At 43.9% G+C, this 23,953-nt stretch overlaps 1 protein-coding gene across 5 annotated transcripts in view; it reads right to left on the reverse strand.

Annotated features, from left to right (window-relative positions):
- The window catches only part of MSANTD4 (Myb/SANT DNA binding domain containing 4 with coiled-coils), a 43,201-nt gene extending 23,132 nt beyond the window's left edge, over positions 1-20,069 (reverse strand). For 3 of the 5 annotated variants that reach the window (XM_029602437.1, XM_029602433.1, XM_029602432.1), the window contains exon 1: positions 19,881-20,069. The gene's annotated coding sequence lies outside the window, so the exon portion shown is untranslated. Of the gene's footprint in view, positions 1-19,867 lie in introns of all 5 variants that reach the window. The other 2 variants (XM_029602435.1, XM_029602434.1) reach the window with 1 other exon arrangement.
- Positions 20,070-23,953: the final 3,884 nt, after the last annotated feature.

The following is a 23,953-nucleotide window of genomic DNA, read 5'->3' on the forward strand; positions in this document are numbered from 1 at the left end:
CTTAGAAGGAGGCACTAAGTACAAGTTATCTACAAAATTATATACATATTGGGGTAGATTTTCAGACCGCGCGAATAGGCGTACTTTTGCTGGCGCATCAGGCGCAAGCAAAAGTACGCGGGATTTTAGTAGATACGCGCGTAGCCGCTAAAATCCTGGATCGGCGCGCGCAAGGCTATCAATTCCGTATAGCCGGCGCGCGCCGAGCCGCGCAGCCTACCCCCGTTCCCTCCAAGGCCGCTCCGAAATCGGAGCGGCCTCGGAGGGAACTTTCTTTTGCCCTCCCCTCACCTTCCCCTCCCTTCCCCTACCTAACCCACCCGCCTGGCCCTGTCTAAACCCCCCCCTTACCTTTGTCGGGGGATTTACGCCTCCCGGAGGGAGACGTAAATCCCCGCGCGCCAGCGGGCCGCTAGCGCGCCGGGACGCGACCTGGGGGCGGGTCCGGAGGGCGCGGTCACGCCCCCGGACCGCCCCGGGCCGTAGCCACGCCCCCGGGCCCGCCCCCGGAACGCTCCTGACACGCCCCGAAAACGCCACGCGGTTCGGGCCCGCCCCGACACGCCCCCCTCAGAAAACCCCGGGACTTACGCGAGTCCCGGGGCTCTGCGCGCGCCGGTAGGCCTATGTAAAATAGGCTCACCGGCGCGCAGGGCCCTGCTCGCCTAAATCCGCCCCATTATATACAGATATTAGCTAGCATGGGAGTTAAGACAGGTTGCATTATCAAAGGCTACTGAGGTTATACTGACATATTGTACTTTGGTTTGAAGCATATGTGAAGATATTACAGAAGGTGGTGAGTAGAATGCATAGGAGAAGATTTTAAAACTGTTAGGGGGTTGCAGGGAAGGGAAACGCAGGGTGTCAAGGAGAGGGGATTGTAAGGTGGTGGCAGGGGCAGCAATGACAAGGGCGAGCAGTTAGGTGTAAGCTTGCTTGAAGAGCCAAGTCCTTAAGGTTCTGCTTGAATATTTTAGGACAAGTTTTTTGGCAGAGTGAGGATGGTAGCTTGTTCCAAAGGGAAGGCCCTGCTAGGGAGAAGGCCCTTTCTTTGGTGAAGCGAAGTTTAGTAAGTTTGGGTGAGGGGGTATGCAGAGTAGCCAGGTACTGTTTTCTAGTGGGTCCTATCATTGATATGAAAGGTGAAATGTTCTTTAAACCAGTGCATGTTTTGGTTGTGAAGGGATTTGTGTATTAGAGTGAGAGATTTGTATGTATTTCTTGATGATACGGGTAACCAATGCAGATGTTTGAGTACGGGGGTTATGTGGTCATTTGTGTGGATGTTGGTGAGGATACGGGCTGCTGCATTTTGGAGTAGTTGTAGGGGTTGGATGGTGCATTTAGGTAAGCCCAGAAGCATAGAAATACAGTAATCGATTTTCAATAGGATGAAGGCTTGTAGTATTGTACGAAAATCATTGAGATGTAAAAGGGTTTTGAGTCTTTTCAGTGTGTGCAATTTGAAGAAACAGTCTTTAAGAGTAGCATTGACGAATTTTTTGAAGTTAAAATGATTGTCAAGGGTGAAGTCGAGGCTGAGCACGTGTAGTGGGAAGGTGATATTAGTAGAGGGAGCATTGTTCAATGGTAGAGGAAGTTTGATGTTGTGGGGTGAAATGAGGATGAGCTCTGTTTTAGCAGTGTTGAGTGTGAGAAAATTGTTAGATAGCAAGGTGCTGATGACCGTGAGGGCGAATTTCCAGGTTTCGATGGCTTTGTGTATTGTGTTCATTACAGGTATCAGTATCTGCACATCATCCGCATATATAAAGTGCGGAAGGCCTAGTTTGGAAAGGAGATGGCAGAGGGGGAGGAGGTATATATTGAAAAGTGAGGAGGAAAGAGATGAGCCTTGGGGTACGCCTTGAGCTAGAGCAATAGGTTTGGAAATGCATTTTCCAATTTGCACACTAAATCGTCTCTCGGTCAGGTAGGATTGGAACCATTGTAAGGCAGAGCCTGTGATGCCGATGTCAGTGAGGCGTTCTAATAGTACATGGTGGTTGACAGTATCAAACGCGGAGGATATATCAAGAAGAATTAGGATGTGTGAAAGACCTTTATCCAAGCTTTTTAGGATATGGTCGGAGATTGAAATGAGCAAGGTCTCTGTACTGTGGTGTTTGCGAAACCTATATTGCGAAGGAGAGAGAATATTATGTTCATCCATATAGTCTGATAGTTGCCGATTGATTTATTTCTCTAGGATTTTTGTTATCAGGGGCAGGTTGGAGATAGGGCGGAAATTGGCGAGATCGGAGGGGTCCATGGAAGGTTTCTTTAAGATGGGTTTTACAATGGCATGTTTAAGGTTTTTAGGTATACTGCCAAGTACAATGGATCTGTTTATGATGTTCGAGATGGGTTTGGCGATGGTTCCAGGGATGGTGTCTGAGGGGTGCGTAGAGGGTCTGATTTTTTAAAAAATGGATTCAATTTCTAATGACGAGGTGGTTTCAAATGTGGAGAGACTAGCAGTAGTATGGCACTGAAGGGTTTTGGTGGGTGTTTGTGTAGAGGGGGAAGCGTGACATAATGTTGTCTATTTATTTGTGGAAGAAGGCGGCTAGGTCTTCACATTTGGCCTGGTCATCTATGTCAGGTGCGGAGGGTGTGCTGGATTTCTTTAAGTTGCTTACTAATTCGAATAAGGCTCGTGCATTGAATTGGAGGTGGTGGATTCTTTGTGAGTAGAAATCTCTTTTAGTTTTATCGATTGCTACTCGGAAAGTGTGAAGGTAAGATTTAAACTTGGTCAGTTGTGCAGGGGTGGAATCTTTGCCCCAAGTTCTTTCGAGCTTTCAGAGATTGTGTTTCATATTTTTTAACTCTAGAGTATACCAGGGTTGTTTGTGTCTTTTAGATGTGTCGATTTTGCACACTTGTATAGGGCAGAGTTTATCGGCTATCATGCTGGTGATGTGGTTCCAGGAGGTGAGTGCCGTATCTGCATCAGTTAGGTCAAGGGTGTTGATGTCGGTCGCTATGGCTGTTATTAATTCTTCTTGTTTGCAATTACGTCTGCAGTGGATGGTTTTTTTTTTATTGATTGGGAGTGGTGGTATTAATCTATAGTTTCTTTAAAAATAAACATACTAACTAAAAACTGTTGAATGGGATATACCATGCCTTAAAAATTGCAGATGATCAAAAAACTCCAGAATAATTAAAAGTGAGGAAGAAGCTATTATAGTCAAATGAGAAATGACTACTTGCCTGATAATTTCCTTTCCTTTAGTATAGACAGATGGATCCGGAACAAGTGGGTTATGCACCTCTACCAATACATGGAGACAGAGCAAACCTGACATCACAGTATATATACTCCTGCAGTGATATTAGCCTGCCTGTATTCTCTGTAAAAGTCAACTGTGGACAGACTAACAAAAGCTCGATTAATAACAGATAACCATTCCAGTACTCAGCAACAAGAAACAATGACATCAGACAAAAATGTATTAACACTAGTCTAGGGACTGGATTAACACTTACCAGTAACCTGTGGAAACACCCAGCCATGCAGGAGGACAATAGCACAACCTGCTAGCAGCCAAGGGCAGGAAGGTGGATCTACCTGTCTATACTAAAGAAATGGAAAATTATCAGGTAAGTAGTAATTTCTCATTTGTCAGCATGTAGACAGGTGAATCCAAAGCAAGTGGGATGTACAAAAGCTACCCCCAAACAGGGCAGGAGGCTGCCCATGGTCCAGTCAAAACCGCAAATGCAAAGGCTGCGTCCTCCCGGGCCTGTGCATTCAGATGATAATACCTAGAAAAGGTGTATAAAGAGGACCATGTTGCGGCTCGGCAAATGTCAATGGGAGACAACAATCAAACTTCAGCCCATGACATTGTCTGAGCCCTAGTAGAATGAGCCCTAACCTGACTAGTCAATGGCTGCTCAGTCTCTACATACGTGGCCATGACTACTTCCTTAATCCAGAGAACTAATGTAGCCCACAAATCCAGCTCGCCCTGTATTCTTCCACCGTGGAGGTGATCTATCTTCCTGAGAGGTTTAGAAACCTCCAGAATTCTCACAATATGTCTTCTGATATTCAAGGGTTGCAACAGGCGACATACCTCCGCTTCTCTATCCCTATCCAGGGATGGCAGGGAAAGGGACTGATTCAAGCGAAAATCATAGACCGCTTTTGGCAAAAAAAGAGAAGGAACAGTACGCAGCTGTATTGCCCCTAGAGTCACGCTAAGGAATGACTCCTGGCAAGACAAGGCCAGAAGCTTGGATACTCTATGTGCAGACAAATTGCCACAAGAAACACCATTTTCAAGGTCAATAACTTCAAGGAAAGGTTACACAGTGGTCAAAAAATAGGGCCCGCTAAGAAATCCAAAACCAGATTAAGACTCCACAAGGGCACTGGTAACTGTAAGGGAGGATGAAAATGTTTCACTCCTTTCAATAAATGGGCTACATCTGGATGAGCCGAAAAGGGTCCACTATTTACCTGACGCCTGAAACAGGCAAGAGCCGCTATCTGTATCTTTAAGAAATTAAGGGTCAACCCTTTATTCAATCAATCTTGCAAAAATTCCAAAATAAGCGGGATCTTAACCAAATGAGGAAGAACCCCTCAATCAAACCCCTGTACATATTCCCTGTACATATTTTTTCCTCTTGTATCTGTCTTACCCTCCCCCTGCTCCCCCCTCTGTCTCGATCATCCCCACCCCTCCCTCCCCTAGTTACCTAGTTATTACTCTGTTACTATGTTTATGTTACACACTGTTCCTTGTAAAGGCTTTGCCTACATATAATCTGGTTGTAAGTTATCTGTAAACCGGCACAATGTGCAAACGGTTGTCGGTATATAAAACTAAATAAATAAAATAAATAAATAAAATCTTACACCAAGCCTCAAACACTCGCTAAACCCGCAAACAGGCTAAAGAAATGGAGAACTTTCTAGCTCGCAGCAAGGTGGCAGTCACCACATTAGAATATCCATGCTTCAGCAAGTGAGCCCTATCAAGGGCCATACCATAAGACAAAGTCGAGTCAGATCCTCGTGAAGAACAGGCCCCTGCCGCAGCAGAGCCCTGTGCACCACAAGCCGGAGGGGGGAGTCCACCCCAAGTCTTTGCAGATCCGCATATCATGGTCTTCTGGGCCAATCTAGTGCCACCAGAAGCACCATTCCTCTGTGACTCTCCAAACCATTCTGCCCAACATGGACCATGAGGGAACAGCATACAGCAGTTTGCCTCCGGCCATTTTGCACGAGAGAATTGATGCCCAATGACTTTAGATCTCTCCTATGACTGAAGAATTGAGGAACCTTCGCATAGCAAAAAGTCACCAGCAGATCTAGAAAAGGAAGCCTCCAGAGTCAACAACTTCCGAATACAACCTTCAGGCAGGAAAACCCTACCTTGCTTTGTGTCAAACCGAACACCGAGATACTCTAGTGACTAAGATGGCTGAAGACTGCTCTTGACCAGTTCACCATCTAAACGAGCTCCTGCAACAAATAGATCACCTTGTGCGACATCAGAAGCTCTCTTCCAGAGTCTTGGCCTGAATCAGCCAATCATCTAAGTATGGGTGTACCATCCTTTCTCAACTCTGCTGCTGCCACTGCCATAACCTTGGAAAAAGTTCTGGGTGCAGTGGCCAGACCAAAAGGCAGAGTTAGAAACTGATAATGATGTTCCAAAACCGCAAATCACAGAAAATGTTGATGCTCTAGCTGGATGGGAATATGCAGGTACACCTCAGACAGATCCAAGGATATCAGAAACTCCCCCGACTGCACTGCCATTATCACTGAGCGCAAGGTTTCCATGCAAAAATTATTAACCTGCAAATGACAGTTGACCCCTTTGAGATCCAGGATGGGATGAAAAGAGTACTCCTTCTTGGGTACAACGAAATAAATGGAATATCGGCCTATATTTTCTTGAGGCATGGGCACTGGAACCACAGCCCTCAGACTGAGAAGCCTTGACAATATACATTCCACTGCCTTCTTCTTCTATGGGAAGTGGCAGGGAGACACCATGAACACATCCTGAGAAACACTGAGAAACTCCATCACATATCCATTTTGTGTTACTTCCAGGACCCACTGGTCTGATGTGATTTTGACCCACCTCTGATAAAAGAGAAATAGGCAACCCTCTATCTCCTGGGCCCTGAAGTGAGTTGACACACCTTCATTGGGAAGTTTGGGAGGAATTCCACTACCAGAGTCTGTGCCCCGTCTGGGATGAAAGGACTGAAACCTACCGAAAGGTTGAGTCCTCTGAAAGGCCACTCCTCTGTAGGGTCAAAAACGTTTGGATCCCCTAGCACAACCTCTCATGCTAAAGGAGCATAGCATCTGCTTCTTATCCTTCGGTAACCGAGGAACCGGGGACTCGCCTCACTTACTGGTCATTTTCTCCAACTCACTCCTAAACAAGAGCGAGCCTTTAAAGGGTAACTTCGTAAGTAAGACTTGGAGGTCGCATTGGTTGGCCTATTTCTCAGCCATAACTAACGCCTGGCCACTATTACCAAAGCCACACCTCTGGTTGAGATGCAGACCAAATCGTAGCCTGCATCTGCCAAAAAGGTGGCTGCTGGCTCCATCACTGCCCTGGAATTCACACACATATTTTCACTTTGAAAATTATCCCAAAAAACTACCCACACATATTTACACCTACTACTTTGTGTGGGTAGTTTTTCTGAGAAAAAATAGAAACGTTTTCAAATATCAAAAAGTGTGTAGTTTAAATCCTTCCCTTTCCTGGAATACCTTGTCACTTTAGGTAAACTTAGAGACTTTACATGCACAAGTTTATTCACATATAGGAAAAGCAATTTTTAAAAAGCTCATTTCATAATAACATACAATATGCCACGGTGGGTCAGACAAAGATACATCAAGTCCAGCGTCCTGCTTCCAACAGTGGCCAGTTTGTTACACAAGTACCTGGAGGATCCCAAAAATTAGATCTATTTTTTGTTATTCCCACCCAAGAATAGTGATGGCTTTCTCTAGCCTACCTGGCTAATAAGTTGGCATAAAGAAGAGGGGTTCAGATATATTCAGGGCTGGGGCTGGTGCTATATATGGAACAAAAGAAGTCTAAACTGTAGTGATAACATAGTAGAATAGCTGGCAGATAAAGAACAAATTGTCTTATAAAGTCTGCCTAGTTGTTTTCCACTCTGGTTTTCTTCCACTTGGAGTACATAAATAAATTACCATACTTATACCAATACTAACTCCCCAAATGATAGCTATATTATTTAAGATTTATTCATTACTGAGCAAGAAAAGATAAGCAGGAAACAAGAGTAGAGAGAAAAGATGATGAATTAGAAAGCACTGTCTAATGGCATATGGGGGTGAGGGAGGGTAGGGTTAAACTTTTAAAGACAAATAAAGAACCTGAAATTCAACTTAAGTGAAAGACTTTTGGACAAAAATGCAAGTGAGGAACAGTCTTAGTGTTAGAAAAACTGGTGCAATCCATTCATGGACAGTTATAATTTTAGATAAGTTGATTAAAAAATAGGTTCTGTCTTCAAAAGCTATGACAAAAGTATTTATTAATATTTTTACAATGTATTTGCCATCTTTCTGAAAGTATAGCCCAAGATGGGATACAACAAAATCATAAGCACTCAATAATAAGAATAACAGACATAAAAATACAATGAATACAACATAAAACAACAGCATCATAAATCAATTAATAAAAAACACATCACAATATAAAATCTGATAGAAAAAAATTTACTAAGAAAACCAAACCACACTTACAATTCTAAAACTGCAATCAATAAAATTAAAAAGAACTCCAAATCAATCTTCAAATCAAATAGTACAGACTTGAAGGAATAGCCAAGATTTCACTTATCTTCTTCTAAAGCATAAATAATCCTGCATAGCCCTACTTTCTCTTCACTGGTTCTCTTAACAGTGCCACAGGTCCTAGGTGCTATTCTGCAACTGCTAAATTGTAAAGAACAGAAAAGGGGAGCAGATGTTATGTCAAAGATGCCTCCACCCTTCACTCTTTCCTAGCAAGGGTACTGGGGGTGCTGCTTGAAAGAAAAATATATAACATATATAACTACTGAATACCTTGCAGGGTTTGACAGATATGTTACCTGAAGACCATTAATGTGCAGAAAATATAAATAATGTAAAAACAGAATAATTAATTGCAGACTATATAAATGAAAGCAGTGAGCTACAATATTCTATTCTGACCACTAGGGATTAGAAATGCCAAAAAATAAAATCAGATGCTTTGATGGCCACCAATGTACGATATGGCATTTAGAAATAGTTAGGTGCTATTCACCAATTTTCCACCAGATGGCGGAGTAGGACTGAAAGAAAAAGTTTCTATAGGTCAGACCTGACAAATAAAAACCCAAAAAACAATTTACAAGTTCTGTTCATGTGGATAGCTGAAAGGATGGGCAGATTAGATAGGCCAGACGGTCTTTTATTTGCCACCATGTTTCTATGATTCAGCTGTGTGCACTTTCGGGCCAATTCAGTAAAGTCCGCGGGAGAACGAGCTTCCCGGCGCGTGCACAGGCCACTCGCCCGTGCATGCGATTCAGTATTTAAATTAGGTCCAGCGGTAGAAACGGGCAAAAGGAGGCGCTAGGGACACTAACGCGTCCCTAGCGCCTCCTTTTGGCCCGGAGCTGCTGCTGTCAGCGGGTTTGACAGCCGACGCTCAATTTTGCCGGCATCGGTTCTCGAGCCCGCTGACAGCCACGGGCTCGGAAACCGGACGCCGGCAAAATTGAGCGTCCGGTTTACGACCCGACAGCTGCCAGCAGACTTCAAAATTCCATGATATTAAGTCGGAGGGTGCACAGAAAAGCAGTTTTTACTGCTTTTCTGTGCACTTTCCCGGTGCCCGAAGAAATTAGCGCCTACTTTTGGGTAGGCGCTAATGTCTGAAAGTAAAATGTGCGGCTTGGCTGCACATTTTACTTACTGAATTGCGCACAAATACCTAATAGGGCCATCAACATGCATTTGCATGTTGATGGCCCTATTAGGTTCGGCGGGTTGGACGCGCATTTTCCGCCCCTTACTGAATAAGGGGTAAGGGAAAACGCGCGTCCAATGGCAGATTAACAGTGCGTTCCGTCGGAGCGCACTGTACTGTATCGGCTCGTTTGTCTGGCAATTGGAGCTTAGAGTACAGAGATTTTCAGCAACACGAAGGAATGTTCCAACAACTGGAAAGCACAGCCATAGATGCTCTTGGAATCTTTAAGCCCAGAGAAAGCAAGTTTGGTCATCTGTAGCCAGGGTTCTTTGCAGACAGCAGGAATGGGTAGGACATGTAGGTGGTGTTATCTGATGGCTCCAACACAAACCAAACACAAAGGGGTGGATTTTCAGAGCCCTGCTCGCGTAAATCCGCCCAAAACCGGGCGGATTTACGCGAGCAGGGCCCTGCGCGCCGGTAAGCCTATTTTACATAGGCCTACCGGCGCGCGCAGACCCCGGGACTCGCGTACGTCCCGGGGTTTTCGGAGGGGGGCGTGTCGGGGGCGTGCCCGGTCGTCGCGGCGTTTCGGGGGCGTGTCGGCAGCGTTTTGGGGGCGGGTACGGGGGCGTGGCTACGGCCCGGGGCGGTCCGGGGGCGTGGCCGCGCCCTCCGTACCCGCCCCCAGGTCGCGGCCCGGCGCGCAGCAGGCCCGCTGGCGCGCGGGGATTTACGTCTCCCTCCGGGAGGCGTAAATCCCCCGACAAAGGTAAGGGGGGGGTGTAGACAGGGCCGGGTGGGTGGGTTAGGTAGGGGAAGGGAGGGTAAGGTGAGGGGAGGGCAAAGGAAAGTTCCCTCCGAGGCCGCTCCGATTTCGGAGCGGCCTTGGAGGGAACGGGGGGAGGCAGCGCGGCTCGGCGCGCGCAGGCTATACAAAATCGATAGCCTTGCGCGCGCCGATCCAGGATTTTAGTGGATACGCGCGGCTCCGCGCGTATCTACTAAAATCCAGCGTACTTTTGCTTGAGTCTGATGCGCAAGCAAAAGTAGGCTGATCGCGCTTCTTTTAAAATCTACCCCAAAAGCTTTACTGAGCATGCTGGTAGTTCCCAAGTGCATGTGCTGCCTTGAGAACTCTTCAGTCTCTTGCAGAGCCTGAGCTGAAGTGAGGTAGTTTACTCTCCAGGGAGGCAGGTGTGTAATAAGCATGGCTAATTCATCCTGCTGCTACAGAGAACCCCATTTATGGAGAAAGCAAGTTTGAGTGCCTATAATCAAAGTTCTCTATAGCCAACAGAAAAAATTAACCATGACACAAGCTAAGGACTGCACTGTGGAAGCACTTACTTAAGACAACCTAGACCCAACCAAGTGAAGAGTGGACTACTCTGTGTGTGAAGTTTGTTGAGAGTTTTATTATGCATGTTTTGTTTATTTATTTATTTATTTGTTGAATTTTATATACCGTCATTCGGTGATGCCATCACAACGGTTTACAAGATTCAAAGAGTAATTTTCTTAACAAGTGAATTAAGGTATAACAGGATAAATAGTTGTAACCTGCCTCAAACTTTGAAGGGTGTGGGATAAAAATGGATTAAACTTCTGACAGTATAGGTTGTGCAGAATTGCTTGCCCAAAGATTCTATCACTCCAGGACCTGTTGACCAGACAGTAGTGGGACAAGAAGATGTGTACAGACAACAAAGTAGCAGCTTTGCAAATGTCTTCAACGGAAATGGCCCTGAGATAAGACACAGAAGTCGCCATGGCTATCACTTGAAAAGCCTTGAAAGTCAAAAATCTGTAAGCCTCGGTCCTCTAGCAAACTGGACACAATTTGCTTGGCTACTGCCATTCCCAATCTATTGAGATCAAAGGATACAAACAATTGAGAAACTTGACTATGAGTCTGAGTCCTCCTCAAATAATTTGTTAGAGCTCTCTTACAGTTCAAGCAGTGAAGAGCCTTTTTAACTATGTGCGCATAAGATTTTAGAAAGAAAGCAGGCAGCAGAAATGTGGAAAGAACTTAGAGGGAGTACACAGAACCACCCTATTGTGAAAAAAACTGTAGGTATAGCAAGTAGGAAGTCAGAGTCTGCAACTCATTCACTCTTCTAACAGAAGTGATGGATACAAAGAACTCCATTTTCCAGATGAGAAATATTAAGTCCACCGACTCAAGAGGTTTGAAAGAGGCTTCATCAGCCAAGCCAGAATTATAGTGAGTTCCCAAGGCACTGGTGCTTTACTGACCAGAGGATGGGAATGCCACAATTCTTTCATGATTTTGAATACTGAAAGGAGGAGAGTTCAGAGTCCCTTCCGCCTGCTGATACACCACAATGGCATCGAGATGAATTTTGCCTCGAGAAGTACTGAGAACAAAAAGGAAAAGCAGAAACTAAAGTAAATCCCTTGGGCCACAGAAGAATGAGTCCACACAGCTGGTGGCATACCGAGTCGAGAACCTGCTCTACTTGAAATTGTAGGACCTCCCAGTGGAAGGCTTTCGAGCCAAAACCAGCATGGAAAAAGCAAAGAGGAGCTACTGTGCATTCAACACCTATGGCGTGAGGGCCAGGCATGTCAGCTGTAGATAACAGAGCCTGTCTTTCTACTTCATGATGAGGGTCAGAGATGTCCCTAGTGGGAAAGGAGACTGCACTGAAAGAACATTCTTGCCTTGTCTCAAAGTATCTTTTGGATAGTATTTGCGATTAGAAGAACTGGAGAGTATACAAGCAGACTGATGTTCTGCTTTAGCAGAAAAGCATCGATGGTTGATTTGGACCTGCTCAGATACCAGGTCCAACAAGTGGCTCGGCACCATAGGGATTTTTCATACCATAAACAATGGAGCCCGTGCCAGTGAGGCTATGTGTCTTATTAACATTGCTGAGAGGTTTTAAACCCATGGAGTCCTGTACCAGTGGCGCCAACTGCCTCATTGCTTATGACGAAGACTGCATGGAAGTGGGTCCCTCCTGCCACTTTTGCACCTTTCTCCAAGCCGACAGCTTTTGTGCCCTGCTCAACTCTTGACCTGTGACAGATCCAGAACCTGATTCCACAGGGAGAAAGCCTTCCTGTGCATGTGGGGATGAGAAAAGGAAGCGTCTCATTTCAACTCCATGTGCCGAGAGCCCGAAGGCACTTCTCTCTGTGAACAGGAATGGCTGACATTCAGCTTTGCGCCAAGGCTCGGGACGCTTACCCATCTTTCAGGCGTAATACTGCTGTGCTCTGGGGGATATGAAACCACAGCGCAACAATCTGAAGCACTGTGGTCCAGGCCCAAGCATCAATAACATATGAAGTGAGTGTCCATGACGGACATCCATTACCACAGTTGCAGGTCCTAAACCTGCTTAACACAGGCTACCTGGCTTTAGGCTTCTCCAATTTTAACAATTTCCTTATGTTTTTTGTTTAAAGGTAAAACGTAAACATTCTAGTGAGGTGCTGCCAAGGCAGTGGTAAAAAATATTTTTAAGAATGAGGCAGAGGGGAAAAAAAAAAAAGAGGCATTAGGTCTCAATAATTTTTGACAAAAATGTATACAGAGAGAATGGGTAGCTTGACAAACAAAGATTGAGGGCCTCAGGAGGCAGCATGCGCATGAGGGAACTACCGCTCAAGCTCAGTAAAAGTTTTACCGAGATTTGAGAGAGGGGTCCATGTTAGTGCCATTAAGAAGATGTCAGCCAGCGTCATGGCTAATTCAACCTTGCTTGTTGTCAGAAACAAAGGATCCCTTGTAAATTTGCTAAAGTTCAGGCTCTAAGCTAACTAAAAATGACAACATGGTAATGATTCAAACTCACATTGCAGCTGAAGGTCCATATCAATGTTTCTGATCCTGCAGATCCTTAAACTGTCCACAGGGACTGGTTTTGGTGAAGGAAGGTCCAGGGATGCAGCAATATTAGTCTCAGCATCACCATATCTGGTGATCTGCACAGGCAGACCTCCCCTCCCCCGCTGACAGCGAGCGTACAGCAAGTCCCAGCTTTCAAACAGGCAGTATACAAGATCATTTACAGGTACCAAGCTTTCAGCCACCTGGTTTTTAGGGAGGGTTATAGCTTTGCATTTGTTGCAAACAGATTATGACCAAGGGCTCAAACAAGTGGGTCAGGCAAAATCCAGGAGCATGTCTGTCTGGTCAGTCCCTGCACATAGCCCTCCTCCCTGCTTTTGTTAAAAAAACCAAAAACAATTCTTGCTTCCTCCCCCCCCCCCCCCCCCCCTTTTTCTGAAGGGGGCTAAGCATACAGGGCAGTTTATTATTGTCTGACCTGTCCCTGTCAAACATAGTGACTGATTCAATTAGCACAGCCCTCACAGACAGTATTTTTATGTTCAGCCCTTACAGGGCAGAGTTAAAGTGAACTAGTTAATGGCATTCCCTTGAGTTTTGACTTTTTGGACCATGGGATAATGTTCCAAGGACTGTTGAACAGAGATGGGGGTCCACTTGTTGAAGAAGGGGCATGTTTTGTTCCAAAACAAACTGGCTAACCTACTCAGAAGGGCTGTAAACTAGGATGGATGGGGATGACCACTCAAAGCCCCAAGGTAAGTAAAAATACTCAGCTAAGTAAATCTCTAAGCACTTACAGAGAAATGGGAAAGCTATGTACAATAATGCTCAGAGAATGGGAAATAAAAGTCCTAGATTTAGGGGCAGTAATGGATGAAGGTGACTTGGATACAGTGGCGCTCCAAGAGATGTTGCACACAGGGAACCATGACTGGGATATAGAAATACCAGGATGATTTATTCAGGAAGGATGGGGCAAGAAAGGGAGGAGGAATGGTTGCTGGATATAAAACATTATATATTAAAGCAACAGGACTGCAGGACATACAAGTTAAGGGGGAGGCATTGTGGGCTAATCTGGAACATCCATTTATATTGATGTGATATACAAACATGTTTCTCAGGCAGAAGAAATGGATTTTTTATTTATTTAGATTTTTATATTCCGCTTTTTGCACTTTTTTCAAAACAGAACAGTGCACTCTTGTGAAGATTTGATGTCTTTCGGAGTGAGGAAACTCACCCAAAGATGAGATTTGTACATTGTTCTCTCAACCTAGCTTGATGGTACCCTTGATGTTATCTTCTCCACCTTCGACTATTGTAACTCCTTACTAATTGGAATAACTTTTTCATCCCTCAAACCACTCCAAATACTGCAGAACTCAGCTGCCAGAGTCCTAACTGGAACAAAAAGAAATGAACACATAACTCCAATATTAACCTCACTTCACTGACTCCCTATTACTGCACGTATTGCTTACAAATCAACGACCATAATCCACAAAATTCTAAACAATGATCATCAAGGTCTTAACACCCTAAACATAATCCCTCAAAATCCTCCAAGAAACCTACGCTCTAATAACTCAGGCTACCTAAACATTCCCCCTATCAAAGATGCACATCTGGCAACCACAAGAGAAAGAGCCTTTTCAATTGCTTCACCTAAACTTTGGAACAGCCTACCTAAATTCCTGAGAACCCAACACGACCTAAAAATATTCAAAAAGGACCTAAAAACACTAATGTTCTGCAAATTCTACACTGACCCTCAGATGTCTGATCATTCCAACTCTCAACTGAACTCTCAGTTATAAACCTCTTAATACATTCTCTTCACCCTGAACTGCATACCCTCCTCTTCCAACCTAATAATGCTCTCTGGACTTGATATGCTTATTTCTGATATTGTTCAAATTGTTTTACAACTGCTAAGAAAATGTATAACGTTCACATTGTTTTTTCTGTTACACAACTGCTAAGAAAAATGTATATTTTTGTAAACCGTTATGATGGCTCTACCGAATGACGGTATATAAAACTCAATAAATAAATAAATAAACAAATAAAAGTGCACTGTTCTGTTCATACGTCTCACTCTGCGTGTCAAAGTGGCCCCTAACCCTTACACTGCTACCTAAAATTCACTTCGAGTTACTAGGTGGGTCTCCTAGGGTAGCATACATAGCTAACTACTACAAGGGCCTTATAGATAGTGTTTCTCTCTCTCTCTCTCTCTCTCTCTGGTTGCAGGTCGGAAGTGCAATAATTGTGGGATTACTGCAAAGTGCGAAAAGTTAACGCACTTTGCGGTAATACCTATGCGAAGCGCTAAGGTATCGCACATTGCGATAAATAAGCTATTACTATAAAACACGCCCCTCTTCCTAAAGCATGCAATAGTTTGATGAATCTAGCCCTAAGTTTGTACCTGAGGCAATGGAGGGTAAAGTGACTTGCCCAAGGTCACAAGGAGCGACAGTGGGATTTGAATCCTGATCTCCTGGTTCGTAGCCCACTGCTCTAACCACTAGGCTACTCCAGATTTAATTAAAGAAATTCACAAAATTGTGAGGTGATCTAGAAGCGGAGAGATCCTGGATTGCCTGCAGGAAGAACTGTTCTGGCAACTGGTAAATCATAACAGAACTGAAATGTGAGGAAGTGACACTGGACCTGATGCTTACAAATGGGGAAAGTCTTTCTGATGATATAATAGGAGATCATCTGGAATACAGTGATCACCGGATGGTGTGGTTTAGTATTATACAACAGTAGTGGTGGTTCATTCAAAGGTGAGGGTCCTGGGCTTCAGGAAATCTAACTGGATGGGTTAAGCTAGGGCAGGGCTTTCCAAACCTGTCCTGGAGACCCCACAGTCAGTCGGGTTTTCAGGATATCCACAATGAATATGCATGAGATAAATCTGTATATGTTGAGTCCTCATGGTATGCAAATTTCTCTCATACATATTCATAGTGGATATCCTAAATATCCAATTGACTTTGGGGTACCCAGGACAGGTTTGGAAAGCTCTGAGCTAGGGGAAGTTGAGCAATGAGCAAAACAAAAAGGAGATGTTATAAAGGCAACAAATCTTTTGGTTAAGAAAGTAAATAAAAGATAAAAGGAAAGAGAAGCCACTTTCTTTTTCTAAAAGAAAAAAGTGACTGAAAAAGGAAAGGAAAAAAGATTAGCATTCATAAATTACAAGAGATCACAGAAACGAAGATGGGCAATTATCTGGAAAAGCTAAGAGAAGCTGGGGAAATAATGAAGAGAATGAAGAAAAATAGCTAATACAGTGAGAGGGACAAGACTTTTTTTTGTAGATATATTAGTGACAGGAGAAAGTGCAAAAGTGGGATTGTAAAACTCAGAGCTGAAGGGGGAATATGTGCAATCTGATGAGACAAAAGCGGAATTTCTTAACAAATGTTGCTTTCAAACTTTATCTTTATTGACAGTAAAATTAATACAACAACTTCATACACACCATCTGGTGTATGTACTCAAGAAAAGAAATATTTCTGTTCAGCATTCATTTGGAAGGGCTTTAAATGGGACCACGGAAATCTACCATAATCAGTTTTTGAAACTTGGGTGTTCACAAGGAGCTACCACAGCATTTCCTAACCGGTGTGCTGTGGCTGAAGCGCAGAGATGCTGCAAACTCCTCTTCCAGGTGACAGCCAGAGTCCTGGAGACTTCAGGCGCTGCGGCATTCTTTATCCTTCCCCCTAAGTCTGGCCTGTAGGATTTCCTTCTGCTTCTCCCTCTGCAACTGCAACTGAAACTGCACGGGGCCTTGTAGTCTCGCAAGACCTACTGGCCCCATGCATTTCCAATTGCAGAAGGAAACCAGCAGAGGAGGAAGAAGCAGCATAAGGTAAATGTTGATGGTGGACATCTGATGGTTCCAGGAATGGGGGAGAGGTGGGAAAAGGGACAGTCAAAAGCTCCAGTGTGTTTTGGGGGAGAGAGAAATGACAATTGAATGGGCCTAGGCATGTTGGGAAAGAAGGAAGCTGATGATAATCCCAAGGGGGGGGGGGGTGGAGAGCAGAAGGAAGGGAAGGTGATGATGCTAGAAGGGTAGAAGAGAGAAGGAAGGTGGTGGTGATGATGATGATGATTCTAGGGTGGTGGGGGGAAGAGGGAAGGGAAGAAAAGAAAAGGTGATAAATAAATAAATGATGCTGGGAGGGGGAACAGGAAGGGAAGAGAAGAGAAAAAGAACAGGTAATGATGATAACTGGGGGCAAGGGGGGGTGGTAGAGAGAAAAGAAGGTAATGATGCCAAGACATGGGGGTAAGAAGGTGATGATGATGCTGGGGAGAAGGAAGGGAGAAGGTGATGATGTCAGGGAAGAGAGACGAGAGGGGAAGAGACAGTGATGATATTAGGGGGTGGCGGGGAAAGGAAAAGATGTGGGGAGAGTGAAAAGAAAATGACGATGCCAGGGAAGGTGATAGTGTGCCACAATGAAATGAGCTCTGTGACGGATGTGTCACAACATAAAAGGTTGAGAACCACTGAGCTAGCAAACAGATACAGGAATGGGGCCAGATGGGATACATCAGAGGGTATTATGGAACTTATAGATACTCTGATAGCTTTGGTGTCTGATTGGATCCAATCCCAATTCAAAAGAAATGTTAAAACAAAGGACTGCATACAGGCAGATGTGGTTCCTCTTCTTAAAAGCAGAAGTAAAGAAGAGTTTGAGAATTACAGGCCAGTTGGTCTGACATTGGTGGTAACTAACCATGGAATCACTACTAAAACAAAGGACAGTGCAGTTTCTAGAATCCAATGGATTACAGGATCTATGCAGCATGTTTTTACTGGAGATTAATTATATTCATCTGACAAAATCTATTTCTTGACTTACTGACCAAAGAATTAAAATGCCTTATAAAAGTCTTCACACCCTTGTACATTTTTTACATTCTGAGAAACACAAACCTAAATGTATTAAAGTAGGAGTTTCATTGATCTACACAATATACTCTATACTTTCATTGTGAAAGAAGAATTAAGAGATATTCCAAAAGTAGTTATGAATACTGTAATGACTTTAAAAGTCTTCTCTCTATTATAGCAAGTTCAAATTAACTCTGGTTCAAAAATTGCCTCAACTAGGAATATTTCTAGAATTTTTCTTTTCAATGAAAGTCTAGAATATATTGTGGAGAAAAGTGAAATTTTAATGTTTTGATTTGTATTTTTAGACAGCAGAATGTGAAACCTTTTAGGAGGCACTGTAAATTGAGGGGACAAGAACTAGATGTAATTAATTAGATTTCAGCAATGCTTTTGACACAGTTCCGCATAGGCAACTTATAAATAAATTGAGTGCCTTAGGTATGGATCCTGAGTGGCTTAGAAACGGACTGAATGGCAAGCAGTAACGGTAAGCAGATTTCAATCAAGAGGAAAGGGGTTACCAGTGGTGTCCTGCAAGGATTGTTCCTCTGTCTGGTTCTGTTCAACATTTTCATAAGCAGTATTGCAGAAGATTATTGGGAAAGGTTTGTCATTTTGCGGGTTATACCAAAATTTGCAACAGATTAAACATCCTAGAAGGTGTAGAAAACACGAAAGGATCAAGTGAAGCTTGAAGAATGGATCTCATTTTTCCAGCATTCCCCCTGCCCCCAATGCATTTTCTTCCTGCAGCTGCATCCTGTCCAAGAAAGAAATATTTCTTTTTCATTCACTTGTGTTGGCAGCAGAAAGGCTGGTGGGTTTTTCCAGGCCCTGCCGGCAGGAGATGAATCCCAAAGCCAATAAGAGAGTCACTGGTGAGGAGGTTAATTTCTGAAAAGCTACTTGATTTCTGATAATTAAAGATGTAGGGCCATACATATTCAGAAAGGACTTTTTGCAATTCTGTGGCTATGGAAAATATTGAAGATGACCCTTAATTTACCATCTTTCTCAAAAGCAATACCTCTCTTTCTCTCATAACTTCTCAGACATATTACTAATAAAAATTTGTTTTTACAAACTGGAAAAAAAGCACAATATTTGGTTTTAGTTACCGTGTACCATATTTACTAGCAGCTGTAGCTTTTCCAATTCAAGCATCAGTGTTGTTCCTAATTTTTCCTTGAACAGATTTTCATTTCACAATGACCAAATGTTTTGTTGTGCTGTAAATGTTACTTTGTTATTGCCAAGTTCTAAAGGTTGCGCTATCCAAAAAAGTTACTGATACGCTCTTATATTCAGGAGTGCCAGATATAATCTATCAAAGACCCATGAAACATCTGAGCGAAAAGTCTTCTTCTCTTGGACATGAAAATATTGTGTGAATCCTTACAGTTTGGGAGCAGATGGCCATTGTGCTCTTACCACAGTAAAACTGAGAAAAGAAAATTGAGCATACTAAAGCCATGTTTCAACTCAATTAAGTCAAACTGTGTCTGGCTTTTTGCAAGTATGTAAAATGCTAAAATGTTAAATGAAAAAAAAAGGGTATTTTTCCCATTAGTTCTTGGGATTCATTCTAGGTACCAAAGATGACACCACCTCATCTCCTGATGGACATAAAAGGAAACATCTTGAGACTACTAGCTTTCTATTATCCCCTGCAAAGGCTAGAGCCCTGCTGAGGAAAGTCGGTTTCTGGGCCATCCTAACCACAAATTTAAGCACAAAATGTGTACGTGATAAAGTTACAATCTCATGCAATGTTTTTTTTTTTCTTTTTACCTACTTTAGGGAGCATCAAGAATGAATCTTTGAAGGTCTTAAAAATAATAAAGTAACAAACTGGGTCTGAATGTATAGATAGCCATAGTTCTATTGTGTTTTCTACATTTATAAGAGGTCAAAATTCAAAGATTACATTAGTATTGCCCTATGAATCTCTCTTGTAATCACATTTTTATACTACAAATTTATACTCGTTCCATAAGCACAACATCAAATCTGCATTTAGTACTTTCAATTAAGATAGTCAATTTAGACTTATATTTATCGAACCCCTTTAAAGGGAGATTCCCATTAAATTTTAAATAGCAATAGGGAAAAATATACCTCACTAACTCACCCTCTGAAATCGTTGTTGCAAAATCCGGGCTCTTTTCAGAAGCGATGTGTTGTGGATATTTTTTTTTTTTTTACCGCTGTACCGCAAACTTCCGGTTGTGACGTCACTGCAGGACTAGCCTGGGAAAGATGAATTGAGCGGATCGTGCGGCGCAGCCTCGGAACGTCTCTCATGGCGGCAAAACCTCAGAGTACAGGCGGAAGGACTTCTAATTTCCGTTTCCGCTACGTCTAGAGGCGAGCGGACGTTGGCGGCGGCGGCAAGGTGGGCAACTAGGACTCCTCCTGAAAACTGTTGAAGGGGTAGGACCGGCACGCTCTCCCTTGGAGAGTGGAGGCTGCTGTGCGGGCTCTAGTTCCTCAGCCGAGCGCACACTGCCGTCACTGGTGCCGCGGTCCTGGTAAAAGCCATATTCTTGCTCTTCCTCCAGACAGTGCCGCGCTCAGTCGCTGCTGTCGCCCAAGTGCCACACCGCCCGCATCCACCTTCTGATGTTAGAATCTCTTTGCCCGTCCCCACGTACTGCCGTTAGTGTCGTACGTCTCTCGGTATCCAGCCTAATCGTTAGTTTGCTTCTACAGGCCTACAAAGGTACTGCTCTTTATCCATCTCAGTTGTTGCTACAGACAACCCAAGTTTGCATGCTGACTTCAGGAAGATGGGCAGCAAATTTGGAATTTTGTTAAATTCTTCAGGACATGGATTTAATTACTTGCCTTTCCAATCGAAGGGATGGCAACTTTCAAACCAGTGTGCGGGTTCATTTTGGCACAGGTGTTTTGGTGTGCTCCCGTGGGTATTTTATAACTTTTATGCATATATATACACACGTATATATAAATGGCCAGTTGCACATTTCTCCAATTTCAAGTGGGCAAGCGACTATGTACATAAATCCTGCTACTACTGCTTAAGTCCGAATTTTAAAAGGGGTGTGCATCCATGCTATTGCCAGTTTCACCAGTTCATCGACAAGTTTGCCCAGTTAACAAGTTTTCCAAACTTCTCTCCGCCCTGGTTTAATTGCTTACATTTGCCTCAGTTATTCCAGACCCTTAAAACCCCTCAGGTATGACTAGTTTTCTATTTTTTTTTTAAACTTACACCTTGTCCCTAGCAGAAGTAAGTTTAAGCAGCAGGGGATCTGCCATCCCCCGAAATGCCCATGTCCATGCTCACACCCGCTTTGAACATTTTTGAGATGTGTGTGCGATGGGAGACACACATGGATCTGGGCAGCTTTTAAAATTCAGTGGGCATGCACGAGCTTGACTTGTGTGCTTATCTCCCAATTTTGGTGCATGTTGGGCTTTTAAAATCTATCTTGAAGGTTATACCTGAGGCAATGGAGGGTGAAGTGACTTTACTTGACTATGGTCTCCAGGAGTGTCAGTAGGAGAAGCTAGTATCACACTCCAGCTTTCTTGGTTCTCAGCTTGCTGCACTAACCAGTAGGCTATGCCTGCAAAAAGTAAGCATAATTAAAGAATTGCCATATATCAGGTGTCAGGCATTACATCTAGTGTTTAAATCTTTTTAAAAAATACATATAAAATAACTGTCCATTATTAATAAAATATGGGACAGGAAAGCAGCAGAGTATCTCCATTTGATGGTAATGGTCTGTGAGGCTCTCAAACCTTTGAACTACAGGAGAGATGGAGTTGGCAGCAGATTTGGCCAAATTGAACGGCAGTGTTGTGCTGAGGAGTAAAATTTGACTGCAACAGAGAGGCTTGGTGATATGGAAAGAAGCATTGCTTCCTCAGCGTTCAGGCAGATCACTCCCAACGAATAGGTTATGCACCTCTGCCAGCAGTTGGTGAAAGAGCAAAAGCTGATATCACACCTGTATAGTCCCGCCCCAACATCAGCCTGCCAGTATTCTCCATTTCCAGCAGATGGTGGACATACATTTCCCTTCGGGGGACTGTGAGTAAAAAAAGAAAAGTTGGAAAAGAGATATCGGAAAGATGAGATATCTATGTAGAACTGCTTGCTCCTGAGGTGATACTGTGCAGTCCCTGCCTCAGTAGAGTGCCTTCTGTCTGGTAGCTTTGACTAGTGTGGACCTAAATTCGAATTAGTGGTTGCAGGCTGAGAAGCTCGGTTATGAAAACTTTAGCCCTCTCCCCCAGTAGCTGGAACACATTCCTGCTCTCAGCTAGAGAGGGCTGAGCTCAGGTAAAAGTTTTTTACTTTAAAAAAAGAAAACCGTGAAAAGGAAGAAAGCGGTGGGAAGGGTCTGTTTCCTCTGTGTTCAGCTGTCTAGCTCACGTTTCTAGGGAATTCTGTGAGGTGAGGCGATCTTGCAGGCGTGGCAGGTTGAGCAGCCATTTGGCCAGGCTCCACCCACAGGCTTCTCCCATTTTGGCACGTGGTAGGCCATGAGGTAGTTTCATATGTTTTTGGCTGCAGGCCTGCACGTCTATGTGTGCGTCCAGTTTGGGCATTCTTCGTTCTAGACGCACATCTTGTGCATCCAGCTTACGCATCAGTACTGGGCGTTCAGTTCGAGCATTCAGTTGGATGAGCGGTCTAGGTGTGTGTGCTTGGAAGTGGCTTATATGGGTGGGTAATCTAGGCTTGAGCCTTTATTGATCTGTATTCTTACAGCATGGAGCCTGTCGCGAAGAATTCTAAGTGCCTATCTATTAGAGCTGCATGCCACATAAGGGCCATTCAGCTAGAGCTTTCTTTAAGCTCTTGTCAGCACTGCCTGGATGCTCGGTGAGATTTACCTCCTGATTTTGCTGACGATGGTCCATCTCGGTGAGGCAGGTGTCCCCTCCCTTCATTGATCCATGGGTTGAATCATCAGGGGACACTAGCTCTCGGGAAGTCAGGTTCAGGCCTATGGGGCCTGGAATGGACCTGTCCTTTTCCTGGGTAGAATTCTTCGAGAGATTGCAGACATTTCTAGGGCTCGACTTCTGAATCGGCAGTACATACCAAGGTAGTTCCATATGCTCCAAGTGCTCCTCCGCCTGTCTCCATGGTCAAGCGCTGTGGTGCAGAGCAGTCTCACAGAACTTGAATGTAGTTGGATCATAATGATACCAATGACAATGGGGGTGGCTCTCCTGGTGAGAAAGGGTACATTACCCCAGATTTGGAGCCAGATAGAACTCTTCTCCGTTTCTTTCAGACAGATGAGTTGCCAGATTTGATCTCTTCAGACTTTGAAGACCCTCGGAGTGGCTGGGCCTGACTCCTTGGGAACGCAGAACAAGAATCCTATTTTGGTCACCCTGCACAAGGCTTCTTGTTTCTTTCCTCTCCTGGATGCAGTCCAGGAGTTGATTGATCTGGAGTGGAGTGTGCCAGAGGTGTCTTTTAAAGGGGGACGCATCTTGGTGGGTTTATATCCCTTGGATCTGCAGGCCAGAGAGCAGTTGCATTTTCTTAAGATGGATGCCTTGGTGTGTTCTGTCATGAAATGAACCATCATCCTGGTAGAGGGAAGTGTGGCACTGAAGTATGCTCAAGATAGGAGGATTGAGGCTATCCTAAAGCAAACCTTTGAGGCAGTGACAATGAACTTGCAAATTGCTTCTAGTACCTTGGTAACTTGGGCTATCTTGCGTCTTTGTCAAGAATCTGGCGGTGAATGGGCCGATCTTGGACCTATGATAGAACCGGGGGCCGCCTTCTTGGCTGATGCAAGCTGTGACTTGATACTCACAGCCGCAGAGGAGTTGCTTCAGTTATTGTGGCAGGTGGCAGCTGTGGCTGCACAACTGGTCCATAGATATTATTTCAAAGTCCAATCTTATAAAACTGCCCTTCAGAAAAGACAAAAACACCACGATTGGAGGGAATGTATAGGTGTTTGGAGGTATACAAAAATGCTTCCATAAATAGAAGTTTTAATAGCAAGACACTGATGTACTGATTTTAATTTGGTGACTAGGACAACAACAAAGTCATAACTCACCAGCTTCAATAAAGAATGCATTAAGACTGCAGAACAAATAATTTAATGTCCAAAGAAGTTTAAAGAAGGCACCAAAATATTTTACTGCAACGAAGTTTAAAATTACATAAATACATATCTCAGTATTGTGGGCTTA

The sequence above is a fragment of the Rhinatrema bivittatum genome, chromosome 5, assembly GCF_901001135.1.
Source record: "Rhinatrema bivittatum chromosome 5, aRhiBiv1.1, whole genome shotgun sequence".
NCBI lineage: Eukaryota > Metazoa > Chordata > Amphibia > Gymnophiona > Rhinatrematidae > Rhinatrema > Rhinatrema bivittatum.